Source organism: Anabrus simplex, chromosome 2 (assembly GCF_040414725.1).
Source record: "Anabrus simplex isolate iqAnaSimp1 chromosome 2, ASM4041472v1, whole genome shotgun sequence".
NCBI classification, from domain to species: Eukaryota; Metazoa; Arthropoda; class Insecta; order Orthoptera; family Tettigoniidae; genus Anabrus; species Anabrus simplex.
The window spans coordinates 957,457,533-957,478,111 of record NC_090266.1 but is presented as its reverse complement, the minus strand read 5'-3'; the positions used below and the strand labels follow the sequence as shown (position 1 = coordinate 957,478,111).

At 39.3% G+C, this 20,579-nt stretch overlaps 1 protein-coding gene across 1 annotated transcript in view; it reads left to right on the top strand.

Annotated features, from left to right (window-relative positions):
- Positions 1–18,425: 18,425 nt before the first annotated feature.
- The window catches only part of LOC136863218 (putative ammonium transporter 1), a 270,464-nt gene continuing 268,310 nt past the window's right edge, over positions 18,426–20,579 (top strand). Inside the window, exon 1 of the mRNA XM_068225881.1 lies at positions 18,426–18,471. The gene's annotated coding sequence lies outside the window, so the exon portion shown is untranslated. The remainder of the gene's footprint in view (positions 18,472–20,579) is intronic.

Genomic DNA, 20,579 nt, shown 5'->3' with positions numbered 1-20,579 from the left:
TCTAATTCTCTGAGATCTATTTTCTAGAAATATAGCAACCCATTCAGTCACTCTTTTGTCCAGTCCAATTGCACTCATTTTTGCCAGTAGTCTCCCATGATCCACCCTATCAAATGCTTTAGACAGGTCAATCGCGATACAGTCCATTTGATCTCCAGAATCCAAGATATCTGCTATATCTTGCTGGAATCCTACAAGTTGAGCTTCAGTGGAATAACTTTTCCTAAAACCGAACTGCCTTCTATCGAACCAGTTATTAATTTCACAAACATGTCTAATATAATCAGAAAAAATGCTTTCCCAAAGCTTACATACAATGCATGTCAAACTTACTGGCCTGTAATTTTCAGCTTTAGGTCTGTCACCCTTTCCTTTATACACAGGGGCTACTATAGCAACTCTCCATTCATCTTGTATAGCTCCTCCAACCAAACAATAATCAAATAAGTACTTCAGATATGGTACTATATCCCAACCCATTGTCTTTAGTATATCCCCAGAAATCTGATCAATTCCAGCCGCTTTTCTAGTTTTCAACTTTTGTATCTTATTGTAAATGTCATTGTTATCATATGTAAATTGTATTACTTGTTTGGCCTTAGTCTTCTCCTCTATCTCGACATCATCCTTGTAACCAACAATCTTTACATACTGCTGACTGAATACTTCTGCCTTTTGAAGGTCCTCACATACACACTCCCCTTGTTCATTAATTATTCCTGGAATGTCCTTTTTGGAACCTGTTTCTGCCTTAAAATACCTATACATACCCTTCCATTTTTCACTAAAATTTTTATGACTGCCAATTATGCTTACCATCACGTTATCCTTAGCTGCCTTCTTTGCTAGATTCAATTTTCTAGTAAGTTCCTTCAATTTCTCCTTACTTCCACAGCCATTTCTAAATCTATTTCTTTCCAGTCTGCACCTCCTTCTTAGTCTCTTTATTTCTCTATTATAATAAGGTGGGTCTTTACCATTCCTTACCACCCTTAAAGGCACAAACCTGTTTTCGCATTCCTCAACAATTTCTTTAAACCAATCCCAGAGTCTGTTTACATTTTTATTTACCGTCTTCCACCTATCATAGTTACTTTTTAGAAACTGCCTCATGCCTGCTTTATCAGCCATATGGTACTGCCTAAGAGTCCTACTTTTAAGACCTTCCTTTCTATCACATCTATTTTGAACTACGACAAAATCAGCTTCATGATCACTAATACCATCTATTACTTCAGTTTCCCTATAGAGCTCATCTGGTTTTATCAACACGACATCCAGGATATTTGTCCCTCTGGTTGGTTCCATCACTTTCTGAATCAGCTGTCCTTCCCATATTAACTTATTTGCCATTTGTTGGTCATGCCTCCTGTCGTTCGCATTTCCTTCCCAATTGACATCTGGCAAATTCAGATCTCCCGCTACAATCACATTTCTTTCCATGTCGTTTCCCACATAGCTGACTATCCTATCAAATAATTCCGAATCCGCGTCAGTGCTACCCTTTCCCGATCTGTACACTCCAAATATATCAAGTTGCCTATTATCTTTAGAAATGACCCTTACACCTAGAATTTCATGTGTCTCATCTTTAACTTTTTCGCCGGGCTGAGTGGCTCAGACGGTTAAGGCGCTGGCCTTCTAGTCCCAACTTGGCAGGTTCGATCCTGGCTCAGTCCGGTGGTATTTGAAGGTGCTCAAATACGACAGCCTCGTGTCGGTAGATTTACTGGCACGTAAAAGAACTCCTGCGGGACTAAATTCCGGCACCTCGGCGTCTCCGAAGACCTTAAAAAGTAGTTAGTGGGACGTTAAACAAATAACATTATTATTATTATTATTATTATTATTATTTAACTTTTTCGTAGCTTACAAATTCTTCTTTCCCCAGAATGAACACTCCCCCTCCCACCATTCCTATCCTATCTCTACGATACACACTCCAGTGCCCTGAGAAAATTTCTGCATCCATTATATCATTTCTCAGCCATGATTCAACTCCTATTACAATATCTGGTAAATATATATCTATTAAATTACTTAATTCTATTCCTTTCTTTACAATACTTCTACAGTTCAACACTAACAATTTTGTGTCATCCCTACTTGATTTCCAGTTCCCTGTTCCCTTATCACCGCTCCGTAGGCCAACCCGTTTCCCTGAATGTACCTCCCTATTACCCTTCCAAACAAATTTCCTAACTTATACGTACCACTGCGGTTTAAATGAAGGCCATTCGAGCGCAGATCCCTATCTCCTACCCACCCATTAGGATCTAGAAATTTCACTCCCAGTTTCCCACATACCCACTCCATAGTCTCATTTAAATCCCCAATCACCCTCCAGTCAGTATCCCTCCTACACAGTATTCCACTGATCCTGGCGATCCTACATCCATGCCTGCTGAACTACAGTACTCTCTGATTGGTGTGACGTCATTTCAAAATCGCATCATAACCGCATTTTCTTTGTTTGATATTTATCCTACAAGCATACGAAACTGATTCATTTATATTACAACACACATTTGTCATATATCATCATTTATAGCACAAGAAAAGAACCACTCATAAGCAAGAAATCCAGTATTTCACAAAATATCAAATAAATCCCGGCCACACGTGATAACTTACAGTACAGGGTTCCACCTTGCACGGCCCTCTTGACGGATGTGGCTGTTCGTTCCGCATTCCAACCCCACGAAAGTGATCAACAAACAACAAGGGTGCAATGCTCGTGCTGCCATCTCTGGACACTTTTGGCAATTAGTATCAGTTACTCTCCGGCGAAGCTCGTTTCATCCGTCTCTGAGTATCGATAACTGTGCGTTTGAATTTTATATAAATAACTTTCATTAAAATATGAACAATTAATATTTATTTTTCGTTGACAATACAACGGATGTAACACGTTAATCGCAGGTATGGCAAATTCGCCACTGCACAATTCATTCACAATGCTCGTCATAGTAGCTCACCTTCTGCCCTATTTTCTTATTCATTATTAAACCAACTCCTACATTTCCAATGTTTGATTTTGTGTTGATAATTATGTTCTTCCTGCCAACGTACTTCACTTATATAAACTATATCTAATTTTAGCCTATCCATTTCCCTCTTCAGATTCTCTAACCTACCACAACGATTCAAACTTCTAACATTCCACACTCCGACTCGCAGAATGTCAGTATTCATCTTCCTGATGATCGCCCCCGCCTGTGTAGTCCTAACCCGGAGATCCGAATCGGGGACTGTTTCGCCTCCGTAATATTTTACCCGGAAGGAAGCCATCATCAATACAACATTAATTTATACATAGAGAGCTGCATGTCCTCGGGAGTCAGTTACGGTTGTAGTTTCCTGTTGCTTTCAGCCTGTAGCAGTATCAGCAAAGTTAAGCCATGTTAAATATTATTACTAGGCCATGCCAGTCATCTTGACTGCCGCCTTCACAACTTTCGAAAAGCTGCTACCCACTTTACGATGAACCATTCGTTAGTTTGTTCTCTCGACAGATACCCATTCGATATGGTTGCACCTAAGGCTCGGCTATCTGCTTCGTTGGGACGCACAAGCCTCCCGATCGTGGCAAAGTCACATGGTTCACAGGGAAGGCTTTAGAATAGAATAGAATAGAATAGAATAGAATAGAATAGAATAGAATAGAATAGAATAGAATTTATCGTCATTAAACAACGTACATTTTAATAGACAAAAGTCCAACAATCCATAAGAAATATGCTCTTGAAAATCGTGACTATGCATCTATTGTACTATTAAACATAGTTCATTCCCTTGTGATATATACTGCACCAACTGTGTTATGCTGTATCAACAAGTAATGTATTGCACCTAAATTGCCTTAGGTGCTATGGCGGAATACATTAATTCATCATATTCTTGGTATAAACCTTACATTCGACAATTTTAGCGAGGACTGCAGATTGTTCACGAACCACCAACGTGGAAGTGCTAAGCCATCTTGTCAGAGATATGGCACGTTCTGTTGGAGGGTTGTTAAACAATTATGTCATAAATGCACTTAGCCAGATATTGCCTGAGAACTTCCGCCCGCCGCACCCATGGGACAGATTGTCACTACACCCTGAGAGCATTTTTTGAAACCTTTCCACGAGGCCATGTAAGACAGAGCAACTTATGATACGCGAAAAGGACAGAAGATGGCTAGAATCTTTGGAATCGGACGAGTAGACCCCAAATAGAAATAGCGCGACCAATCACATTGCTCCGTTATAAACCGCCGAGATTCCCGCTGGGAATATTTTAGTCTATCTTGTGAATTCGTGACACATAGCACGTAAATTGGGTTTCTAGTCACAGTATTAAAATGAAGATAAATTTTGGTGGACCTAGTGAAATTAAGTATAACGTAAGTGAAACAATAAGCCTTGTGCGCAATTGATCACGTGTGTATAGCGTGAGAGGATCCGGAATTAACAACGTTCGCGCCACCAAGTACATGGCGGACGTTAGTTTAATTCAACCGACGCCAAGAGAATTAGGCAAAACGGTACGATCGTACTCAGACTTTCTACTCCGTACCGTTATACAGTAAAAATAAGAAACCACGGACACGCGTTCATAACCTAGTGAAGCCAATGGATAAAACTGTGATGCTCCGTAATATCACCGGAAGTTTGGGTGAGAATCACGTAGTTGGCCGTAGGCATATAACGGACGTGCATTGAACCAGTCAATCAGTCGGTATTCTGCAGTCATCAGTTCAATACTCGGTATTCCAGCATTTGGCAGTGATCACTCAGTACTTTGTTGTGAGCACACTTCAGCACTTCACTTTACAATCCATCGTGTGAGTATTCAACCGAATACGAGAAGGAACGCCTGGTTACAGACTAGTCAGGAATTGCAACCAGATAATTGAAAAGTAAGTGAATAATTTAAAATAATTATTTATTGACTCGCCGGGGAGAAATAGGATTTGCTTAACGTAATCATTGGCTATTGCGGAGGACAATGTGTATATCGCACGTCAATGGGAGAAACACAAATTGCCGGTTTGTTCTGGAACCGTAAAGGGGAGTGAATGGGCCCCACACAGGCTAATGGAACACTTCCATAGGTAGTAAGGAAAACGTTAGGAAATCCCTTGTGTGGTCACCTGTATTTCCATTGAGGTAGCAAGTCTTTAAAACTCATTAAGTACAATCAACCAATCAATACTGATCTGTATCTAGGGCAGTCGCCCAGGTGGCAGATTCCCTATCTGTTGTTTTCCTAGCCTTTTCTTAAATGATTTCAAAGAAATTGGAAATTTATTGAATATCTCCCTTGGTAAGTTATTCCAATCCCTAACTCCCCTTCCTATAAATGAATATTTGCCCCAATTTGTCCTCTTGAATTCAACTTTATCTTCATATTGCGATATTTCCTACTTTTAAAGACGCCACTCAAACGTATTCGTCAACTAATGTCATTCCACGCCATCTCTCCGCTGACAGCTCGGAACATACCACTTAGTCGAGCAGCTCGTCTTCTTTCTCCCAGTTGTTCCCAGCCCAAACTTTGCAACATTTCTGTAACGCTACTCTTTTGTCGGAAATCGCCCAGAACAAATCGAGCTGCTTTTCCTTGGATTTTTCCGGTTCTTGAATCAAGTAATCCTGGTGAGGGTCCCATACACTGGAACCATACTCTAGTTGGGATCTTGCCAGAGACTTATATGCCCTCACCTTTACATTCTTACTACAACTCCTAAATACCCTCATAAACATGTGCAGAGATCTGTACCCTTTATTTACAATCCCATTTATGTGATTACCCCAATGAAGATCTTACCTTATATTAACACCTAGATACTTACAATGATCCCCAAAAGAAACTTTCTCCTCATCAACGCAGTAATTAAAACTGAGAGGACTTTCCCTGTTTATTCATTCTGGTGAAAGAAGAATTTGTAAGCTACGAACAAGTTAAAGATGACAAACATGAACTTCTAGGCATAAGGCTCATTTCTAAAGATAATAGGTTTTAATTTCGTGTTGCTGTTTCTAGCCGAGTGCAGCCCTTTTAAGGCAGACCCTCCGATGAGGGTGGGCGGCATCTGCCATGTGTAGGTAACTGCGTGTTATTGTGGTGGAGGATAGTGTTGTGTGGTGTGTGAGTTGCAGGGATGTTGGGGACAGCACAAACATCCAGCCCCTGAGCCGTTCCCGCCCGGGAATCGAACCCGGGACGCTCTGAACCGAAGGCCAGTACGCTGACCATTAAGCCAACGAGTCGGACAAGATAATAGGCAACTTGATGCCTTTGGAATGTACAGACCGGGAAAGGGTAGCGCTGACATGGATTCAGAATTATTTGATGTGGGAAACGACATGGAAAGAAATGTGATTGTAGCAGGAGATCTGAATTTACCATATGTCAATTGGGAAGGAAATGTGAACGACAGGAAGCATGACCAACAAATGGCAAATAAGTTAATATGGGAAGAACAGCTGATTCAGAAAGTGATGGAACCAACTAGAGGGAAAAAATCCCGGATGTAGTGCTGGCAAAACCAGATGAACTATATAGTGAAACCGAAGTAATGGATGGTATTAGTGATTGTGAAGCTGTTTTCATCGTGGTTAGAAATAAATGTGATAGAAAGGAAAGTCTTAAAAGTAGGACTATTAGGCAGTACCATATGGCTGATAAAGGAGGCATGAGAGAGTTTTTAAAAGTAACTATGATCGGTGGAAAACGGTAAATAAAAATGTAAACAGACTCTAGGATGGGTTCAGAGCAATTGTTGAGGAATGTGAAAACAGATTTGTACCTTTGAAGGTGGTAAGGAATGACCCACCTTATTATAATAGAGAAATAAAGAGACTAAGAAGGAGGTGCAGACTGGAAAGAAACATAGTTAGAAATGGCTGTAGAAGTAAGGAGAAATTGAAGGAACTTACTAGGAAATTGAATCTAGCAAAGAAGGCAGCTAAGGATAACATGATGGCAAGCATAATTGGCAGTCATACAAATTTTAGTGCAAAATGGAAGGGTATGTATAGGTACTGGTATATTAAGGCACAAACAGGTTCTAAGAAGGACATTCCAGGATTCATTAATGAACAAGGGGAGTGTGTATGTGAGGATCTTCAAAAGGCAGAAGCATTCAGTCAGCAGTATGTAAAGATTGTTGGTTGCAAGGATAATGTCCAGACAGAGGAGGAGACTAATGCTAAAGAAGTATTAAAATTTACATATGATAACAATGACATTTACAATAAGATACAAAAGTTGAAAACTAGAAAAGCGGCTGGAATTGATCAGATTTCTGGGGATATACTAAAGGCAATGGGTTGGGATATAGTACCATACCTGAAATACTTATTTGATTATTGTTTGGTTGAAAGAACTATACCAAATGAATGGAGAGTTGCTATAGTAGCCCCTGTGTATAAAGGAAAGGGTGATAGACATAAAACTGAAAATTACAGGCCAGTAAGTTCGACATGCATTGTATGTAAGCTTTGGGAAAGCATTCTTTTTTATTATATTAGACATGTTTGCGAAATTAATAACTGGTTTGACAGAAGGCAGTTTGGGTTTAGGAAAGGTTATTCCACTGAAGCTCAGCTTGTAGGATTTCAGCAAGATATAGCAGATATCCTGGATTCAGGAGGCCAAATGGACTGTATTGCGATTGACCTATCTAAGGCATTTGATAGGGTAGATCATGGAAGACTACTGGCAAAAACGAGTGCAATTGGACTAGAAAAAAGAGTGACTGAATGGGTGGCTATATTTTTAGAAAATAGAACTCAGAGATTTAGAGTAGGCGAAGCTTTATCTGACCCTGTAATAATTAAGAGGAGAATTCCTCAAGGCAGCATTATTGGACTTTTATGTTTTTTATATATATATAAATGAGGACATTCCAATGACCAGCCTAGTAGAAGACAACGAACGCGAGCAGAGAACAATGCCTAGCCAGACGTCGGAACAGGGACAGATATGACCGAGTTTTTCAAAAGTGTCGCTTTGACGCTTATTCTGACCAGCTGTTAGGAAGTAGGTGAATATAGGATCGCGTTACAAGCTGTGCGGGTTAAGCGAAGTCATTCCTAGGAGTGTATTAGAATAAGTGATAATATTTGAGCTTAAGATTATGTAGAAGAAGAGTGTTGCGTGTGTAAATAAATCGTGTCACAAGTGAAGAAATGTGCCAAATAGGATTTACACCAGTCGTCACCACGGAAATGTTTAACGTGGAGTAAGCACCAGCAAGGTACTGGTACATGGGAAAGCCTGACTGAACTCAGCTTTCGAGAAACGTAAGTACCAGATTATTGAAATGTTGTTTTAATTAATATGTAAATAATTAACTACAGCCGTAACCATGCTGTCATCCGTTAGGGATATTTATGCCTATATTTGATTTATTTTAAGCTTTCGTAAATGACATATAATTTTGTTTTGGATGTAAAATAGTAAATCACGTACCACAGTTTGGGAACGTGGCGTGAATTAATGTTGAGAGCCCAACATTGAATCAAACTATTTGCGTAAAGTGTGGATTTCATTGTGTGCTAGATGTTGGAACGTCCACTGTATTGTTTAATAATCTAGACTGATTTCTATCCGTGCCCAGATTTTATGTCACTGGGAAATTATAAACAGAAGTCAAATATTAATAATAATAATAATAATAACAATAATATGTTGTGTTGCGGATGATGGTTTTTATAATGATGGACCGTCCGGCTCCATGGCTAAATGGTTAGCCTGCTGGCCTTTGGTCACAGGGGTCCCGGGTTCGATTCCCGGCAGGGTCGGGAATTTTAACCATCATTGGTTAATTTCGCTGGCACGGGGCTGCCTGTATGCGTCGTCTTCATAACAATTTCAACCTCATTACGACGCGCAGGTTGCCTTAGGGCATCAAATCAAAAGACCTGCACCTGGCGAGCCGAACATGTCCTCGGACAATCCCGGCACTATAAGCCACACGCCATTTCATTTCATGGTAATTAATTTCGTATGGTTATTACTAGCCGAGTGCAGTCCTTGTAAGGCAAACCCTCCGATGAGGGTGAACGGCATCTGCCATGACGTGTAGGTAACTGCGTGTTATTGTGGTGGTGGATAGTGTTATGTGTGGTGTGTGAGTTGCAGGGATGTTGGGGACAGCACAAACACCCAGCCCCCGGGCCACTGGAATTCACCAATGAAGGTTAAAATCCCCGACCCGGACGGGAATCAAACCCGGGACCCTCTGAACTGAAGGCCAGTACGCTGACCATTCAGCCAACGAGTCGGACCATTTCATGGTGAAGGACCGCAACAAACGTAATAATAAATTTATGATATTTTTTACGACGCTCTTAATAAACATTTAGGGAAACATTTGGCAAAATTAGGTAATGATTATTGTGACGCTCCCCTACGATTTGTATGATTGATTTAACTGGCTTCAGTAATGAAATAATTGGGAAGTTGTAATCAATAAATTATAAGTGTGTTACATTTTCACGTAACGTTGAGTGAAATAACACGGTGCAGATCGGATGTCTAGATGGGAATTGAGGTCTGATGTATGTGAAATACCGAGCAATAAACGAGAAATATGAGAAAGAGAGAAATTCCCGCAAGAAGCGGAGTTAATACGTTGAGATACCAGCAGAAATTGTCCTTGTAAAGAAGCGATGAGCTGGTGAACAAATGTCTGCTCATTAAGGAAGAATAGTAATGAAGCTGCGATGAAATAATAAGAGAAATGAGAATCTACGAGGAAATGAGAATTAAAATAAAGAAGAACTAGCTGCTGTTTAATAGAAATAGACACGGCAGAGGTCTGCATAAGAGGCTCGCACACATGAGATGAGACCCCATACTCACATTCAGACGCACTGTAAAAAAATGTAATCGATATTGAATTGATACCCAATTATTTTATACTCTAAAATTAACACCCGTGAATTGTAACAATAAGCCATGACCCAGGAACATTTGCTACGGAGGTTAAATTTATGATTGTTTATTTGTCCAGGCATTATGATTGACCTTTTCATTTGTAATTTTGTCATAAGTTTTTTCATATTGGATAAGTTGTTGATTTCCCAGTCGTACGTATTTTATGGCTATTTGTTTTTTAAACTGATTTTCTTTGATATTGTAGTAAAGCGACGTTCCAGTCATTTAAATGACAGGTGCCTTTAGCACCTGAGATTGAAGTTACTTTAATTTGTACGTGATCTTTCTGCTTGATATAAATACTATAGGTTAGTCATAATAGGATGCCTTCTCTTTCAGGAGTATATTTAGATCGTAGGATATTGATCATTTAAGCTCAGCTGTCTCTTTCATTTTGTCATTTGATTTGTTGACTTTGTCAATGTGGGAGGATTCGCCCACACTCTAATGTAAATATGAGTTCAATAACCGTAGGGGAAGAAGACAGCTTGGTTACATTCTTAAAACAACATTTCACTTACAGCATCTAAGCACATTGCGACTTATCAATACTAAAGTCTCTGAACAGGCCTGTGTAGAGTTGTAAATGTGTAGGACTGTACGTGTAAAACAATAGAATTAAGACATGTGTTTATAATCTAGGTAAAAGGTATGCGAGTCATGGAAACCTGGCAGGGTTAAACCTTTGAAGATTTAATTAATGTGAAATTGTTAGTCAGGTCTGTTCAGTTGACTTCGTTATGTAAATTTTAATTTAGGCAATCCGTGGTGACTGCACAGTGATTCATGAAATGCCCGTGTATAAAATTGTTTGAGTATCTTTCCGATACCAGATCGTGAAAGGCCAGTTGAGACCATATTTGATGTGACGCTAATTTAAATAATACTAAGGTAACAGGGAGCAGTGAACTCCTAAACTCAGGTGTGCTCTCAGGAAACTCCTAATTAATTTATCGGAGCAGTGTAAATTCAGAAATGTCAATGTAATCCTCTTGATGATTTTATTTATGATATCTTCAAATTAAATTAACAAATATCATTTTTGGGACTGCTCGGAGATTTTTATGTAACAATGAATGTATTTGCCATTATAGATAAGGCAATTAGGTTACGCCAGTCAGTGGTACACATTGTACATATGTGGTGTCAATAATAATTAATTTCGATTTTAATTACTCGGTTATGAGAATTCTTGTTTATGACGTAACCGAGCTACTGATAGCGATTATACAGCACATGTCCATTCTAAAAACTTGGTGTGCTTTCTCAACATTTCTAATTTTAATTAATCTCAATTGGAATAAATTAATTAGTAAAATTTTAACTTGGTCCATTATCATTTGGTAGTGAATATAGTACCCGTAGTACTTGATCCTTATGTACCTGAAGAAGTGGCAGAAGAATAATACCGAACTGATAGCGCCCCAACCAGATGAGAGTCTCCGTAGCGGTAAGTATATTTTATTTACAGAGCGCCGTGGCAGAAGAAGATGATAAAGGAGCTTACCGCTGATCGACATTCTCAAGGGTACAATATCTACATTTCTATATTGAAAATTGACTGACTGACTGACTGACTGACTGACTGACTGACTGACTGACTGACTGACTGACTGACTGACTGACTGACTGACTGACTGACTGACTGACTGACTCATCGCCGAGCCAAAACTACTGGATAGAATGAAAATAATTTCTGGGAATACATTTATATTACAGTGTAGGTGCTCATTAAGAAAGGATTTTTGGATATTCCATCGCTAAAGGGGATGAATTCTTTAAATGTGTATATCTATACCGTATCTCAAAAACTTGAAAGTTTAGAGATGTCAAAATTGGTATTTGAAATCTCCTTTCAAAAGAAAAAACACGTTTTTTTCTAAAAATCCACTTAGCGTGCTTAAGTGAGTCAGATGTGAAGTAGACAATTATTTTCATGAGGATACTTATATCTCAAAAACTGAAGATATTACAGGCATGCAAAATTGATGTTTGTAATCGCCATTAAAACTAAAGGAACATGTATTATTTGGTTTCAGAAAATCCACTTAGGGGGGTTGAGGGGGGGGGGGAGGCGATGTGAAATGGATTGAATTTTTTTTTAGGATACTTAGTGTACATACTTATATCTCTGAAGATGTTGCAGACGTGATAATTGGTACCGGTATTTGAAATCTCCTTTAAAAATAAAGAAATATGTATTTTTGTTTCCCGAAAGTCCCCTTAAGGGAGGGGGGTGAAAAAGGGCTAAAAATGTGGTTCAGTCCTTTTTAAGAGAATACTGAGACTGAAAATATTACAGACATGATAACTGATACTTGGAATCTCCTTTAAAAATAAAGAAACATGCACTTTTTTGCTTTCGGAAATTCCACTTAAGGCGAGTGAAAATAAGTGAAAAAGGGGGTGAATTTATAAAATGAGTAAAAATACATACAGTATATCTCAAAAACTGAAGATGTTACAGACGTGAAAATGGTATTTAAAATCCCCTTTAAAAATAAATAAACGCGCATTTTTGGTTTGCTGAAAATCCTCTTAAAGGGTGGTGAAAAGAAGTGAAAAAAGTGTTCAATCATTTTTGTGATTATACTTATATTAAAAACTGTAGATATTACAGACATGAAAATGTATATTTGGAATCTCCTTTAAAAATAAACTAACACCTATTTTTTGTTTTCGGAAAATCCACTTACGGGGCGTGTGAAAATAAGTGAAAAACGGGGGGAATTTTAAAATGAGTAAATCTACATACAGTATATCTCAAAAACTGAAGATGTTACAAACGTGGAAATTGGTATTTAAAATCTACTTTAAATGTAAAGAAATACGTATATTATAGTTTTGGGAAAATCCACATAAAGGGGCTTACGGCGGGGGAGGAGATAAGAAATAGTTTTAATTATTTTTATGAGGATACTTATATCTCAAAAGAAGTTGCAGACGTTAAAATTGGTACTGTATTTGCAGTCTCCTTTAAAAATAAAGAAACGCGTATTTTTTGTTCTCTGTAAACCCACTTGGGGGGGGGGGGTGAAAAGAAGTGAAGGAGTCGAAATCGTTTTATGAGGATACTTACATCCCTAAAACGAAGAGGTTACAGACGTAAGAATTGGTAGCTATATATATAAAAGACAATAGGCACCCACTAAGTAAGGGTTTCAAATCCATCCCTAAGGGGATGAAACCGGGGTAAAAGCCTAAAAACCGAATGATTCATTCCTCCGAACCTGTTGACCAGACAAAGTTGAAATAGCACTCAACGTTTGCTTTGTTATGTACTACATGTTAAATAGGACAAGTTTAGAAAAAACGTCAGCCTTAAGGGTTAAATGGGGGTTAATACCCGAAAACAAAATTATTCCTTTCTGTGAAATCGTTTGACGTTCGACGTTGAAATTTCATATGATGATTTCTCTAATATGTCATAGATCTTCAATGAAACATCGTCTAAAAATAATACACCCCTAAGCAGTTTTGAGAGTGGGTGGGGGGGAGTTGGCTGACGCCATAAATATTCATTTCTCTCTAACTGCGTGAAATTTCACATGATGGTTGTCCTGTATGTCTTAGATTTTGAATAAGAAGTGATCTTAAAACAATACACCCATAAGGTGTGGGGGGGGTTGTCTAGGAGGTGAGGTCTTGACGACATAAATATTTATTTCTCTTAAACCATTTGGCATACGAGTTTGAAATTTCACATGACGGTTGCTCCTATATATCTTAGATTTTAAATAACAAGTGGTACTAAAATAATACACCCCTGTGGCGTTTTGACCAGGAGGGAGAGGCCTGAAAAAATAAATATTCGTACCTCTGAAACTGTTTGACCTACGAGGTTGAAATTTCACATGATGGTTGCTCTATATATAAAAGTTTTTAATTAAAAGGTGGTCTAAAACCATACACCCCTAAGGGTTTTTGACTGGAGGGTATGGGTGAGGTTTGATTACAAAAATATCAATTTCTCTGAAATCGCTTGACATACGAGATTGGAATTTCACATTATGGTTATTTTAAATAAAAATTGGTCTTAAAATAATGCATCCCTAAGGAGTCTTGACTGAGGCGGGGAGGGGGGGGGAATCCGATGGCATAAACATTTATTTCTCTGAAACCGGTTGACATACGAGGTTGAAATTTCACATGAGAATGAAGTTTCATCATGGTTGTTTCCCTCAGCACATGCACAAAATCCAAGTACTACGATCTCCCTTCTGTTCATACTCAGCTGATACAGTTGCCGATCTTAATCATATATTCTTTGGATTCCACACCACTTTGTTCGCACTATTTGCCTACTAAAAATATTTATTGGCATTGGAATACCAATTGCCACCTCTTTCGTCAATTCTCCACAAAAGTGACCAATCTGCTTACTTTGAGTTGTATGCATTTCATTCTGGCATTGGACTCCGAATCTAAGACCTTCACCTAGTATCTTCTTCTTCTTGCAATGGGTTTTACGTCGCACCGACACAGATAGGTCTTATGGCGACGATGGGATAGGAAAGGCCTAGGAATTGGAAGGAAGCGGCCGTGGCCTTAATTAAGGTATAGCCCCAGCATTTGCCTGGTGTGAAAATGGGAAACCACGGAAAACCATTTTCAGGGCTGCCGATAGTGGGATTCGAACCTACTATCTCCCGGATGCAAGCTTCACAGTCGCGCGCCTCTACGCGCACGGCCAACTCGCCCGGTCACCTAGTATCGATCTTACCCTATAAGAACTACAACACTCCTATCTCTTTCTGATCCATAGCCTACTCACGTGTACCAGTAGATGTCCTCATGAGCCTTATGATGAGAAGACGAATCCATCTCTCCTGTATCCGAGCAACAAATAAAATAAATAAATAAAGACATAAGTTCTTATAAATCTCTTCCACCGGGCGAGTTGGCCGAGCGCGTAGAGGCGCGCGGCTGTGAGCTTGCATCCGGGAGATAGTAGGTTCGAATCCCACTATCGGCAGCCCTGAAAATGGTTTTCCGTGGTTTCCCATTTTCACACCAGGCAAATGCTGGGGCTGTACCTTAATTAAGGCCACGGCCGCTTCCTTCCAACTCCCAGGCCTTTCCTATCCCATCGTCGCCATAAGACCTATCTGTGTCGGTGCGACGTAAAGCCCCTAGCAAAAAAAAAAAAAAAAATCTCTTCCATACATAATTCACTGGCTGAGTGGGCTCCGACCCGAATGCAAAAAAAAAAAAGTCACATGATTGTTGTTCCTGTACATCTTAGATTTTAAATGGGAAGTGGTCTTGAAACAATATATTCCTAAAGGGGTTTGAGTGGGGTTTGTGGTCTGATGACAAAGATATTCATTTCTCTGAAACCGATTGACATACAAGGTTGAAACTTCACATGATGATTGCTCCTATATGAATTACATTTTAACTAAGAAGTGGTCCTAAACCAACACGTCCTCAAGGGGTTTTTGACTGGGGGTTAGTGTTGATGACATAACATTCAATTATGTGAAATCGTTTGACATACGAGGTTAAAATTTCACATGGTGGTTGCTCCTATATGTTTTAGATTTTAAATAAAAAAGGTCTTAAAAATATTCCTCGAAGAGGTTTTGACTGGGGGGTGACGACTTATGACAAAATGATTCATCCCTCCAAACCGTTTGACGTATGAATTTGAAATTTTACAAGAACGTTGAATGTTGTAGGTGTCAAATATGTTATAATTCAAAATATTTCACGTATAAGGATTCGGATCATGTAGAAGTTGTTAAAGTTGTAGAACTAAGTCTCCACAACAGCCAAGGTACTCGACCGAATTTCCGACTCCTTTTCTGTATTGCCAAAAATATGTATTTGTACAACTCAGGAGTTTAACGGAAATAATCTTGAACTTGATTCACAACTGGATGAACATTTTTTTTTTTTGCTATTTTGCTTTACGTCGCACCGACACAGATAAGTCTTATGGCGACGATGGGATGGGAAAGGCCTGGGAATGGGAAGGAAGCGGCCGTGGCCTTAATTAAGGTACAGTCCCAGCATTTGCCTGGTGTGAAAATGGGGAAACCACGGAAAACCATCTTCAGGGCTGCCGACAGTGGGGTTCGAACCCACTATCTCCCGATTACTGGATACTGGCCGCACTTAAGCGACTGCAGCTATCGAGCTCGGTGAGGAACATTTTTTTGGGACTGTATATCATTAATGGTATCTACGAATTCTTGCAGACTTTTAACGTCTAAAATTTCAAGATTTAAAAAGCAAAGCAAAGTCACCTCCATACAAGCCATGAAGGCCCTTGGAGGAGTGGAAGGTAAAGGCTACCACCATTGTTAACCTCGGCACGTGATGGGGTGGAGTGGTTAGCTCTAAGCTCGGCTCTAAGCTCTAAGCTGGTACTCATTTTTGGTGATTCAAGATTTAAACCTCTCAAATTACTAGTTTCCACAAGCGTAATACATATAATAGTCCTATATAATATAGGAGTTTTAATCTCGATTTTTATCAGAGATCAGTGCTGCCCTCTATACAAACTAAATTCTACGTCTTAGATTTTAGAGGTGGTTTTCAAACAATACACCCTAAGGGATTTTGACTGTGGGATGAGGAATGATCACAAAAATATTCTCTTCTATGAAACCGTTTGAATTATGAAGTTAAAATTTCAAATCGTATCCTAGGTGTTAAGTAACAGGAAGTTTAAAGCAAATTTAACTCCTCACAGAGTTAAATGGGGGTTAATGTCCTTCCTCCGAAACCGTTTAACGTACGGAGACAAAATTCCAAATAGCGGTATATATTTTAAATCGTAGGCGTGAAATAGGAAATATTTTTAAACAATCCACCCCTCCTAAACCGCTTGACGTACAAATGTGTAATTTTACGAGAAGATTCTTCGTTTATGTCCTAGATGTATAATATCATATATATCAAAATAGGTTCTGATGACCAGTGTTGCCAACTTAGCGGATTTTCCGCTAAATTTGGCGGAATTAGAAGACTGTTGGCGGAGAAATATATCATTTAGCGGACAGCGGATTTTTTGGTGGAATTCTAGATTTATTATAGCGGAATGTAGTGTTTTATCCATTTTACGTTTTTAAAATTTGTACTCCAGTCTGTCTCCGAGCTATCCCGTATTTCTTGTCAGGAGCTAGCAGTCACATAAGGAAAACAGGTTATTTGGATTTCATGTTATGAGATCATGGTATCATAAACTTGCAATGCGTGGGGAAAGGTTACTTATCTCTTAGTTGACGAATGAGGACAGATAATGGAACTGTGAGAGAGTAGCATTTATGTTTATGCTATGAAGGAAGACCGTTTAATGAACTGGCCTGTTTTGTGTGTGGCCCTTGAGGTAGGGGATTCACCTAGATTACACCCGGCACTAAAACGCCTGCAAGTTTTAGCTCGCCGATTCGCAGACAGGGGGTTAATCCCAGTGAAACTCACAGATTAGGCGAGTGCAGACATTTACTTTTATTATTATTATTATTATTATTATTATTATTATTATTATTATTATTATTATTATTATTGCTCATTTTTATTGCTCATTATTTGAGATGGGATTTCTTGGCAGAATTTTAGCGGATTTTTAGTAGTATTTAGCGGATTTTGAAAATATAAGTTGGCAACACTGCTGATGACATAACATTCATTTATCCGAAACCGTTTGACAGACTAGGTTAAAATTTCGCATGATGGTTGCTCCTATATGTTTTAGTTTTTTTTCTATTGGCTTTACGCCGCACCAACACAGATAGGTCTTATGGTGACGATGGGAGAGGGAAGGCGTAGGAGTTTAGGAATTGGAAGGAAGCGGCCGTGGCCTTAATTAAGGTACAACCACAGCATTTGCCTGGTGTGAATATGGAAGACCACGGAAAAACCATCTTCAGGGCTGCCGACAGTGGGATTCTAACCCACTATCTCCCGGATGCAAGCTTACAGCCGCGCGCCCCTAACCGCACAGCCAACTCGCCTGGTTTCAGATTTTTAATCTTAAAAAATCATGTGGAAGTTGTTAAAGTTGTAAGTACATTAGAATGATACCAATCACATCCTCTGGCTGAACACTCTTATTCCGAATTACCTATGCCAACCCTATATGGAGGGATGTAATCACTATTGCGTGTTTCTGTGGTGGTTGGTGGTGTGGTATGTTGTCTGAAAATTATGAGGAGAGTGTTGGGACATACACCCAGTCCCCAAGCCAGAAGAATTAATCAGAAGCAATTATAATCCCCGACCCGGCCGGGAATCGAACCCGGGACCCTCTGAACCGAAGGCCTGTACGCTGACCACTCAGTCAACGTGTCGGACATGTTAGGTATATGAGACTGCCGGACATATTATTAATAGCAGTAAATTCAATTGGAGTTCTGGTGGGAATTCCTACCGTGACCTTGGGGAACACGTAATGTAAGTCAGTGGGAAGAGGGGAATTGCAGGCTATAGGTGTAGAGGTCGGTCGAGTGCTAGTTCAGTCTACCTAGGTACTGGCCAGTGGCATCACTTGCTTCCGTGTACAGCACAACCTACTCGCCGCGCAAGGTCTGTGTTCTCGCATACTCTATTACATCTAAGGGCACAACAATACCTTACAGTATTGTACATATTTCTGATTATTCATTTTTAGATATTTAAGGGCACCTGGACTTGGAAAGTGATCAAAATTTCATATCTGATCCTCACTTTTTTAATATAAGCTTCCGTGAATCCAAAGAAAAAAAAATATATATATAATAAGAGTTTGGAGTTTTGTCTGTACATTGCTCAGAATTTGAAAAGAATGTTATTTCTGCATCGTTCATGTCCACAGTAACAAGGAAATGCACTTTTTACTTTTCCGAAAATTCTGTCTGTCTGTCTGTCTGTCTGTCTGTCTGTCTGTCTGTCTGTCTGTCTGTCTGTCTGTCTGTCTGTCTGTCTGTCTGTATGTATGCATGTATGTATGTACACGCATCACGAGACAACGGCTGAAGAGAATTTAATGAAAATCGGTATGTAAAGTCGGGGGATCAGCCACTACAATCTAGGCTATAAATCATTGTATTCACGCTGAGTGAAATGGTAGTTTAGGGGAAGGCCTAAAATTTAATTCTCTAATATTTATATTATTAGTGATCCTATCGATAAATACTACACCAGGCGAGTTGGCCGTGCGGTTAGGAGCGCGCAGATGTGAGCTCGCATCCGGGAGAAAGTGGGTTCGAACCCCACTGTTGGCAGCCCTGAAGATGGTTTTCCGTGGTTTCACATTTTCACACCAGGCAAATGCTGGGGCTGTACCTTAATTAAGGCCACGGCCGCTTCCTTCCCATTCCTAGGCCTTTCCTGTCCCATCGTCACCATAAGACCTATCTGTGTCGGTGCGACGTAAAGCAAAATAGCAAAAAAAATACACTACATAACTAAAGTCATATAGAATTAAATTTCCGATCATTTATGTCCTATACATTTTTTCCGTACCGGCCATGATAACACAGATATTCATGAATTTGTATTTTTGTTGATAAGTCCATAAAAAGGACGAGGCACGTGAAAATGGATTAACAGGATTTAATGTAAATCGGTATATAGAGTCGGGGAATAAGAAACTACAGTCGAAGCTATAAACAATTGTATTCATCTTGGATAAAATGGTAGTTATGGGGAAGACGCCTAAAATTTAATTTTTAAATATTTACGTTATTGGACCTATCGAAAAGTACTACATAACAAAAGTTATAGAGAAATCAATTTCCGATCATTCATGTTTCATTCAGTTTAACCGTAGCGACTTTAAGAGTGGTATTTCAGAAAACTAAATATTTGTGAAGGCCTACAATATCGAAAGCGCATAACATTGAACAACAATAACATTACATTGACTATTGTTTGTTGTGATGTTATTTGTCTTATGCTGCGTACCGAGTATAACAGCCTGACTGGATATTGGCGGGAAATAGCTGGAGAGTTAGAAAACTTTTTTCTTTAGCATGCCATTCCTCTGGTTCATACATTTTCTGATACTGCTAGTACGTAACACACTGGTTCATATAGTATTCCAGCTATTCGGTCCCTACTCTCACGCGCTTTTTTGAATGGGCAGTGTGCATACTTAAGGCAGGGGCTCATTAAGTAATAGTAGTAGCGGCAATATGACCTGGTCTAGAATTACAATTTAGGCCTATTCTAAATTATAGCACCACAATTCACCAAATAACTAAAAATTCAACCCTAAAATTAGACGTTTCTTAAGAAAAACTTCAAAACTTCTTCCTCTCCACTTTTATTATATTCTACATACATTTTATTCCAAATTAGCAGTGAAGAGCGGGTTTCTCATCTGGCTTGGTGGAAAAATTTGCCTCCAATTCAGATAGATTTTTCTGCCGCCAGCGTAGTGAACTGAGATTTTCCGACTCATCGGGTACTCCTAGGAAACAGACTCTCCACTCTTCGCCTCCCAGAAAATAAAAGTGTTCACGGCTCACAGCTGTCTGCGGCCTGGTCATTCCAGCAGTGAAACTTTGGACTGTTAGATCGGCATTGTACTACTGTTCGTTAAAAATGGGAAAATGTGTGCTTTCTCATAAGACCGAGCATTTCATGATAGCATTGATTTTAATCGCGACATTCCTGCTGGCGACATTGTAATGATCTATGATGATTTCACT